Source organism: Salvelinus sp. IW2-2015, linkage group LG26 (assembly GCF_002910315.2).
Source record: "Salvelinus sp. IW2-2015 linkage group LG26, ASM291031v2, whole genome shotgun sequence".
Lineage (NCBI taxonomy): Eukaryota > Metazoa > Chordata > Actinopteri > Salmoniformes > Salmonidae > Salvelinus > Salvelinus sp. IW2-2015.
The window spans coordinates 36,352,871-36,362,263 of NC_036866.1; the positions used below are offsets into that span (position 1 = coordinate 36,352,871).

General features: G+C 47.7%; 1 protein-coding gene across 1 annotated transcript in view; it reads right to left on the reverse strand.

The window, feature by feature from the left end:
- LOC111952359 (thromboxane-A synthase-like) overlaps nt 1-9,393 on the reverse strand; it is a 113,340-nt gene that overhangs the window by 29,855 nt on the left and 74,092 nt on the right.

Below are 9,393 nucleotides of genomic sequence, written 5' to 3' on the forward strand. Positions count from 1 at the left end.
GTGTCTCTTGCTGGGAGGCTACGGCTTGCCGTATTAGCCCACCCTGACACCACGTGTCTCTGCTGGAGGCTAGGTGCCGTTTTTTCTTTAGGCCTGAAACCGTGTCTACGCGCGAGCTTTCGATTTCACTGTGGAACACAGCGTGTCTCTGTGGAAGGTAGGCCTGCCCGTACCGCCCTGACCGCTGTCCGCTGAGGTACTGCCAGCTCGACACCGTGTCTCTGCTGAGGCTAGGCTGCCGTAGCCCGCTGAACACAGCGTGTCTCTGCTGGAGGCTAGGCTGCCGTAGCCCACCTGAACACAGCGTGTCTCTGGGAGGCAGGCTGCCGTAGGCCCCTGAGACACAGCGTGTCTCTGCTGGGAGGCTAGCGCCGTAGCCCGCCTGAACACAAGCGTGTCTCTGCTGGAGCTAGGCGCCGTAGCCCACCTGACACAAGCGTGTCTCTGCTGGAGTAGGCTGCCGTAGCCCACCTGAACACAGCGTGTCTCTGCTGGAGCTAGGCTGCCGTAGCCCACCTGAACACAGCGTGTCTCTGCTGGAGGCTAGGCTGCCGTAGCCCCCTGAACACAGCGTGTCTCTGCTGGAGGCTAGGCTGCCGTAGCCCGCCTGAACACAGCGTGTCTCTCTGGAGGCTAGGCTGCCGTAGCCCCCTGAACACAGCGTGTCTCTGCTGGAGGCTAGGCGCCGTAGCCACCTGAACACAGCGTGTCTCTGCTGGAGGCTAGGCTGCCGTAGCCCGCCTGAACACAGCGTGTCTCTGCTGGAGGCTAGGCTGCCGTAGCCCACCTGAACACAGCGTGTCTCTGCTGGAGGCTAGGCTGCCGTAGCCCGCCTGAACACAGCGTGTCTCTGCTGGAGGCTAGGCTGCCGTAGCCCGCCTGAACACAGCGTGTCTCTGCTGGAGGCTAGGCTGCCGTAGCCCCCTGAACACAGCGTGTCTCTGCTGGAGGTAGGCTGCCGTAGCCCCCTGAACACAGCGTGTCTCTGCTGGAGGCTAGGCTGCCGTAGCCCCCTGAACACAGCGTGGCTCTGCTGGAGGCTAGGCTGCCGTAGCCCCCTGAACACAGCGTGTCTCTGCTGGAGGCTAGGCTGCCGTAGCCCGCCTGAACACAGCGTGTCTCTGCTGGAGGCTAGGCTGCCGTAGCCCCCTGAACACAGCGTGTCTCTGCTGGAGGCTAGGCTGCCGTAGCCCCCTGAACACAGCGTGTCTCTGCTGGAGGCTAGGCTGCCGTAGCCCGCCTGAACACAGCGTGTCTCTGCTGGAGGCTAGGCTGCCGTAGCCCGCCTGAACACAGCGTGTCTCTGCTGGAGGCTAGGCTGCCGTAGCCCGCCTGAACACAGCGTGTCTCTGCTGGAGGCTAGGCTGCCGTAGCCCGCCTGAACACAGCGTGTCTCTGCTGGAGGCTAGGCTGCCGTAGCCCCCTGAACACAGCGTGTCTCTGCTGGAGGCTAGGCTGCCGTAGCCCGCCTGAACACAGCGTGTCTCTGCTGGAGGCTAGGCTGCCGTAGCCCGCCTGAACACAGCGTGTCTCTGCTGGAGGCTAGGCTGCCGTAGCCCGCCTGAACACAGCGTGTCTCTGCTGGAGGCTAGGCTGCCGTAGCCCCCTGAACACAGCGTGTCTCTGCTGGAGTTAGGCTGCCGTTAGCCCGCCTGAACACAGCGTGTCTCTGCTGGAGGCTAGGCTGCCGTAGCCCCCTGAACACAGCGTCTTCTGCTGGAGGCTAGGCTGCCGTAGCCCCCTGAACACAGCGTGTCTCTGCTGGAGGCTAGGCTGCCGTAGCCCTCCTGAACACAGCGTGTCTCTGCTGGAGGTTAGGCTGCCGTAGCCCCCTGAACACAGCGTGTCTCTGCTGGAGTCTAGGCTGCCGTAGCCCAGCCTGAACACAGCGTGTCTCTGCTGGAGGCTAGGCTGCCGTAGCCCTCCTGAACACAGCGTGTCTCTGCTAGAGGCTAGGCTGCCGTAGCCCTCCTGAACACAGCGTGTCTCTGCTGGAGGTTAGGCTGCCGTAGCCCACCTGCTGCAAACTCCTACTGCCACACACTAAACATACGTGAGATTAATCATGGCTAAAAACTTAATCTACAGAACGTGCTTGTGAATGAGAATAACAATTACAATCAATTACTGAACAAGAATTACAATCGATGGAACGTCAAAGTTTTGGCAATGACTTCAGATTAGACCAGAATAGGCTGCAGATTACTTGAAGGAATTCAATAGTGTGGCTCTTTCAATGTGTGTGGCTCTGCAATATCATGTATCTGAGGTGACTGACTGACATTGAAAAAGCTTTTAGGAGTGAACAAGCCTGTATGCTAGTAGGTTAAAAAACCACAGTCAGTCTTTCACAGTGCTGAAAGAAAGGCAGTGGGTTGAGGTAGCTGTGACGAGCTGCAGGAGCAGCCCTGCAGGAGCAGAGAGAAAGAACGACCCAGTCAGCAGCCAGACGTCTGATAAAATGGCCACCCAGCTGGCCTACACTCTTAGACAAAAAGAACAAAAGATAACCTTCTTTGGGTTCTTTGCCTGTCCCCATAGGAGAACCCTCTGAAGAACCCTTTTTGGTTGGAGGTAGAACCTTTTTGGTTCCAGACACCCTATTCCCTTTCTACAGAGGGTTCTACCTGGAACCAAAAAGGGTTTTCCTATGGGGACAGCAGAATAACCCTTTTTTCTAAGAGTGTATAAACACGTTTATGTACACAGGCATTGCTGTGTGTATCCAATCAAGTTCCCTGCGTCAAAGACTCGAAAATTCGCTCAGACTGTTGAAATCACCAATGGCCCTCACCAGCAAGCTAGGCATACAGCTCGCTAGCACTCTACAGGGAATGTCCTACCTAACATTAGTCTTTGTTTCTTTTGGGGAGAGTTTTCTGAAAACCTACTACTGACATATCCCATTCAGACTCCTTAGAAAGGTTCAGGACAGAGTCATATTTTGAGGTAGGTGGGTTAAGTCTAGAGTCCAGGGTCTTATACAATATCTGGGGACTTTCAAAATGCTGCAATGCAGAGTAGTGTTGCCAACAGTTATCAGTGGTGTTGCCTATCATTAAAACTACCATTAGGAGAAATTATATCCAGTCCAATCAGCAGACAATACTCTTCATCTCATCTCCTTCATTATATAACAGTAAATACCAGATCTTGTTGCGGTGCCTTGTAACAACATCTAATGTTACAGGCTGCTCAGTAGGCTTCTATTCACAACGTCCAATAACAGCGCTCTATTTCAGAGGCAAGTCAGAGTATGAATGGAAAAAGGCATTGAGATAATAAACAAATATGCTGTATATCACATCAGATTGACTCCAACACCAAGAAGATAAAAAAAAAAAAATTAAACAGTGAGGAAGTGAGCACTGTTATATTTGCACTGATACATTTTGATCAGGAAGTAAATCACAGGAAGCAGAACGGGCAGAGTCAGTTGGTTTACACTGCGAGCTCTCTCTGGAGACACTTCTTCCCTTGTGAGTTGAAGGATTAAGCATTAAAGAGCAGCGTATCGGCGCGGTCCCGAACGAGGGAAGATGAGATGAAAGAGTGTCTGACTCCAGATGCTCCAGTCACAGAGATCTCCTCCTCTGTGTGCGTTTGATCCTGTCTTCCGCTCTGCTGCCTGCTCCACTCTGTTCTCCGCTGTTCAGGCCTTGGTCCGGGTATTAAGATGCAGAAGGAGATGGGGGAGTAGAGGATCTAACAAGGTCCTGGCTGCGTCTGAAATTGCACCCTATCCTCTATATAGTGCACTACTTTGACCACGGTCCTATGGACCCTAGGACATAGGGTGCCATTTTCGAAGCACACATGGCCTTGTAAGAGCCTCCACTCCCCGTCTAACTGTTTATGTGTTCCATATTAGAGCTGCAGAGTTGATCGTGGCTGTGACAGCAGCAGGGGTGGTTATTTAATGGGGCACTTTGTTAAGGCCGGAAGACACAGACGCTGGAGCTTCTTGCGAGACTCATAGACAGAAGAGATGCAGAGTGAAATGAAACAACCAATAAGCAACCTCTGAATCTCCTTGTTTCTATGTGTGTGTGTATGTGTGTATGTATGTGTATGTGTGTATGTATGTATGTGTATGTGTGTATGCGTCAGAGTATGTGAGCAGAGCGGAGCTGGAGTGAGGAGCGTTCCTAATTGACTGGAGCACACAGCGAGATTCCCAAAGGCTGGAGCGTCGGCCTTCTCGCCCGCTCCAATTTCACTCCAGTAGCGCTCACTTCACGAGATCAGGGCATGCCCGTCCCAGCATGCATTTGTAGTCTACTTGTGTTCTGCTATCTATAGCCCCTTGCTTTAGCTAAATATTTTCATAAAGAAACTGATAAAACACACAGGTGCTAAATCAAGGTGACTTACAAAGATGAGGACTCAATAGAAGAGAGGGAGTGCAGTGATGTAATATCCACACTAAATAATCATTGTGGAACCTGAAAAGACACAATTCCAGAAAGCATGATGGTGTACTTACTATGTGCACATGCTAACAGAAAGGAACGAGGTGGGTAGATAACGTAGTGTGTCATTGTAGCAAAGTATTTATAAACTAAAAATCAGATCTCTGAAAAGTTTCATTCATTTTTGTTCTATTATCTATACAATAGGCCATCACTGATTTTGGTCCAATAGGCCTGGCATATTCCCTCTTTCAAGGAGCTTTTCGTTTTGATTGGGTTATTTTGCCTAAAAACCTTCAGGCCTACCTATAGAGAACAAAATGCATCCCTGCCCAGCCAGCAAGAGTGGCATAAAGGGTGTTTATCATCCCCAGTGGCTCTGCAGGTGTGGAGAGGATATTCTCCGCTGCTGATCTGCTCTCCAGGCACCATCGCATGAGCCTGAACCCACAGACTGGCCAAACTCGTGTTTCTAAATAAGGCATTTTACGTTTAATTTGTATTTAATTCTATGTAAGCCATTTATAGACTATAATGATTTAATACAACAAAATGTTGCTTTATGTCCCTACCAGCCCTACCAGCCTATACTCTCTGTTTTATAATATATGCATAATCACTTTAATTATACATTCATGTACATACTACCTCAATTGGCCCGACCAACCAGTGCTCCCGCACATTGGCTAACCGGGCTATGGCATTGTGTCCCACCACCGACCAACCCTCTTTTTACAATACTGCTACTCTCTGTTTCATCATATATGCATAGTCACTTTAACCATATCTACATGTACATACTACCTCAATAAGCCGGACTAACCGGTGTCTGTATGTAGCCTTGCTACTCATATTTTCAAATGTCTTTTTACTGTTGTTTTATTTCTTTACTTACCTACACACACACACACACATACTTTTTTTTCACACTATTGGTTAGAGCCTGTAAGTAAGCATTTCACTGTAAGGTCTACACCTGTTGTATTCGGTGCACGTGACAAATACACTTTGATTTGATTTGATTTGTGGCGCACTCGCAAATGCTTCACAATGTATTTCTTTGTAAGCTATAGCCTTGAAATAATAGAAATAATAAAGCCTAAATAATTTATTTTAGGCTCCCTGTCTGGCTCCTGACCTATTTACAGTGTTTATATGCTGTTTAATATGACATGTAACCTATTTGAAATGATGAGCACTTCTTGCATTCACCTTTTCATGTTTATTAAAATACTTTTCATTCAAATCATATGGTTTGGTGTCAATAATTCAAAACCAAATGGTAGGTCCAGGTAGTCACAAAAACAGATGGGTGTTGCTTAAATTAATGAATGGAGCGAATATGGAGCGTTTTTTGGTGTGTTTTTATTGCACAGGGTGGTTGGAAAGGACATGGAGCGCCAGAGCCGTGCGCAGGATTTCCGACTGCCCCTGTTGTCCTGCAATCCCCGGCTTCATCTACCAGACAAAGATAGGTTTTCATCCAAAATGAATGCAGCAAAATATTGGCTGTTGTCTGGGTTTTTATCTCGCAATAGAGTGGCAGCGCACGTCAAACCGCAGGCTGTTGTGACCCCGGAGAAACAGATTGAAAATCCTCAATCTGAAAAATGCCAACCCACCCCTCCCTCTTTGTCCCCCACCCCCCTATCCAATCCAGTCTCTCTGATTTATTTTTGTTCCAGCCAGGTCCGATCACTGTCTGTCTTTCACACTCATCACCACAGCTGGTCTGCAGCGTGGCAGACTGGCCTGCAGCAGAGATGGACTTCTTACAGTTGAGGTGGAGTTTATATGGGACTGGGTCATGCTGAATCCCCTGTTTACAGAGTTGCAGTCAATTCCATTTCTATTGTTAATGCAGGAAGTAGTGCTGAGCGATTAGTGCTTTTTGAGGTTGGTTCAGTTACGGTTTGATTATGAAAAAATGATCACAGTTATCATTTTCGGGTTTAGATTTATTTGCTTTTTACATTAAATGACCTCTGCATTATGTGGGTTGAATGCTGTAACAACACAGAATAAAACAATTAATCAAAGTCCCATGATGGTAGTGACTACCCATTACTGCTTATCACTTATTAATCATAATTTATTCATTTTACTTTAATAAAATATTTCAGTTGTTCATTCCAAGTCATCATCTCATCTCTATAGAGCTGCTGCCTATGCTGTCTGACAAAATCACTATTTTACTAGTTATTCGATGTAAATAAGGCATACTTTATTGACTGCTAAATACAAACTATCAATCAACTGCTCTATCCCTCTCGATCTTGTATTGTTCTGTCTCTTCTTTCTCTCTGTCTGCCCCACATTAACCTAGCAGGTGTAAAAGAAACACACAGACTGGACAAGTAGGCATGCAATGGATTATGGTCATTGTACTTAAATTACCACGTTTTCTGAGCTAAACAAAAATATAAACGCAACATGTAAAGTGTTGGTTCCATGAAATAAAATATCCCATATCCACAAAAAGCTTATTTCTCAAAAAATGTATGCACAAATTGGTTTATTGTGCATCCCTGTTGGTGAGCATTTCTCCTTGCCAAGAAAATCCATCCGCCTGACAAGTGTGACATATCAAGAAGCTGATTAAACAGCATTATCATTACACAGGTGCACCTTGTGCTGGGGACAATAAAAGGCCACTCCAAAATGTGCAGTTTTTTCACACAACACAATGTCACAAATGTCTCAAGTTTTGAAGGAGCGTGCAATTGGCATACTGACTGCAGGAATGTCCACCAGAGCTGTTGCCAGAGAATGTTGTAGTACGTAATGCCGGCCTTACAACCACAAACCCAGCCCAGGACCTCCACATCCGGCGTCTTCACCTGCGGGATCGTCTGAGATCATCCACCTGGACAGCTGATGAAACTGTGGGTTTGCACAACCGAAGAAACCGTCTCAGGGAAGCTCATCTGCGTGCTTGTCGTCCTCACCAGGGTCTTGACCTGACTGCAGTTCGGCGTCGTAACCGACTTCAGTGGGCAAATGCTCACCTTCGATGACCACTGGCACGTTGGAGAAGTGTGGTCTTCACGGATGAATCCCGGTTTCAACTGTACCGGGCAGATGGCAGACAGCGTGCATGGCATCGTGTGGGTAAGCGGTTTGCTGATGTCAACATTGTGAACAGAGTGTCCCTATAACGACACAAGGTGAGACCCAGATGCAGACACAGGAGGCAGATGGTTCGAGTCTCTGATATTAATTGAACAACGAGGGGCCGGCGAGAGGCAGGTCGAGGACAGGCAAGAGATCATAACCAGGTCAGAGTCCAAACAGTACAGGGGGGCAGGCAGGCTCAGTGTCAGGGGCAGGCAGAATGGTCAGGCAGGCGGGCTCAGTGTCATGGTAGACAAAAGGTCAGAACCGGGAGGACTCAAAAAGAGAGACTAGGAAAAACAGGAGCTTGGAAAAACGCTGGTTAACTTGGCAAGACAAGACGAACTGGCAACAGACAAACAGAGAACACAGGTATAAATACACTGAGGGTAATAGGGAAGATCGGTGACACCTGGAGGGGGGTGGAGACAATCACAAGGACAGGTGAAACAGATCAGGGTGTGACAGTCCCATGGTGGCGTTGGGGTTATGTTATGGGCAGGCTTAAGCCATGGACAACGAACACAATTGTATTTTATCGATGGCAATTTGAATGTATAGAGATACCGTGACGAGATCCTGAGGCCCATTATTGTGCCTTTCATCCACCGCCATCACCTCATGTTTCAGCATGATACAGTGGTTCTTCCTGTAAAAGTTGCGTCATACTGCAGCACAGAATTCTATGGCACCTTATTTCATTGTTAGCCATTGTTGCCACTAATGCTAGTTAGTGCTAGTTTGACCACCAGAGGGCATCTTTGAAAAGCATTCTTCAATATTGGCTGTACTAGAGAATTTAAAACCTTTTTTTGTAAGAACATAATATATGGGATTGATTTCACAAAATGTAGCTTCATTCATTTGAGTAATATTATGGTGTTTCTATTCCAAGAAAAAGTAAAAATGAAACCCTCAGGGTTTCTTTTAGGAAAATATGGAGTTGTACAATGTGACCTTTATTAAACTAGGCATGTCAGTTAAGAACAAATTCTTATTTACAATGACCGCCTACACCGGTCAAACCTGGACGACGCTGGGCCAATTGTGCGCCGCCCAATGGGCCTCCCAATCACGGCCGGTTGTGATACAGCCAACCTAACTAAGAAATACATTTGACGATACAATTCTCCCCTTACCCTCCTTCTTGGCAAGAGTCTATTGTCCTGTTAATAGCCCATAATGGCGCTGTACAACGTGACCGTTCAGGAGTAGGCTACAGTACTACAGTAAGAGCAAAATAACCCTAACATTTCAACACACTAATTGCAGTCTAGCCAATACCCAAAAGGAGATCCGTGAATATAAAATCTCATTACTTATCAAGACCAGTCCCGGTGCTTGTCTCAGAGCAGCGCTGTCTTGACCTCTGAATGCCGTCTTTCCCCCTTCCACTTGCCTTTTCCATTCATTTTGAAAGAGTATTTTCCAGTAAGCATAATCAGTGCTCTAGGTCCCCCTTACGCTGGTCTGGAGCAGTGACGCAGTGATGCAGGGTACCGTACTAAACCACAAATTACCTCTAAATCCCGCAGCATACAGTAATCTCAAAACTTTTAGTTGAGCAACCACTGCAATGCACGGCCCCATGTTGCAAGGATCAGTACAAAATCCTGGAAGCTGAAAATTTCCCAGTTCTTCCATGGCCTGCATGTCACCCATTGAGCCTGTTTGGGATGCTCTGGATCGTCGTGTATACAACAGCGTGTTCCAGTTCCTGCCAATATAAAGCAACTTCGCACAGCCATCGAAGAGGATTGGGACAATATTTCACATGCCACAATCAACAGCCTGATCAACTCTATGCAAAGGAGATGTGTCATGCTGCATGAGGAAAATGGTGGTCCCACCAGACTGACTGGTTTTC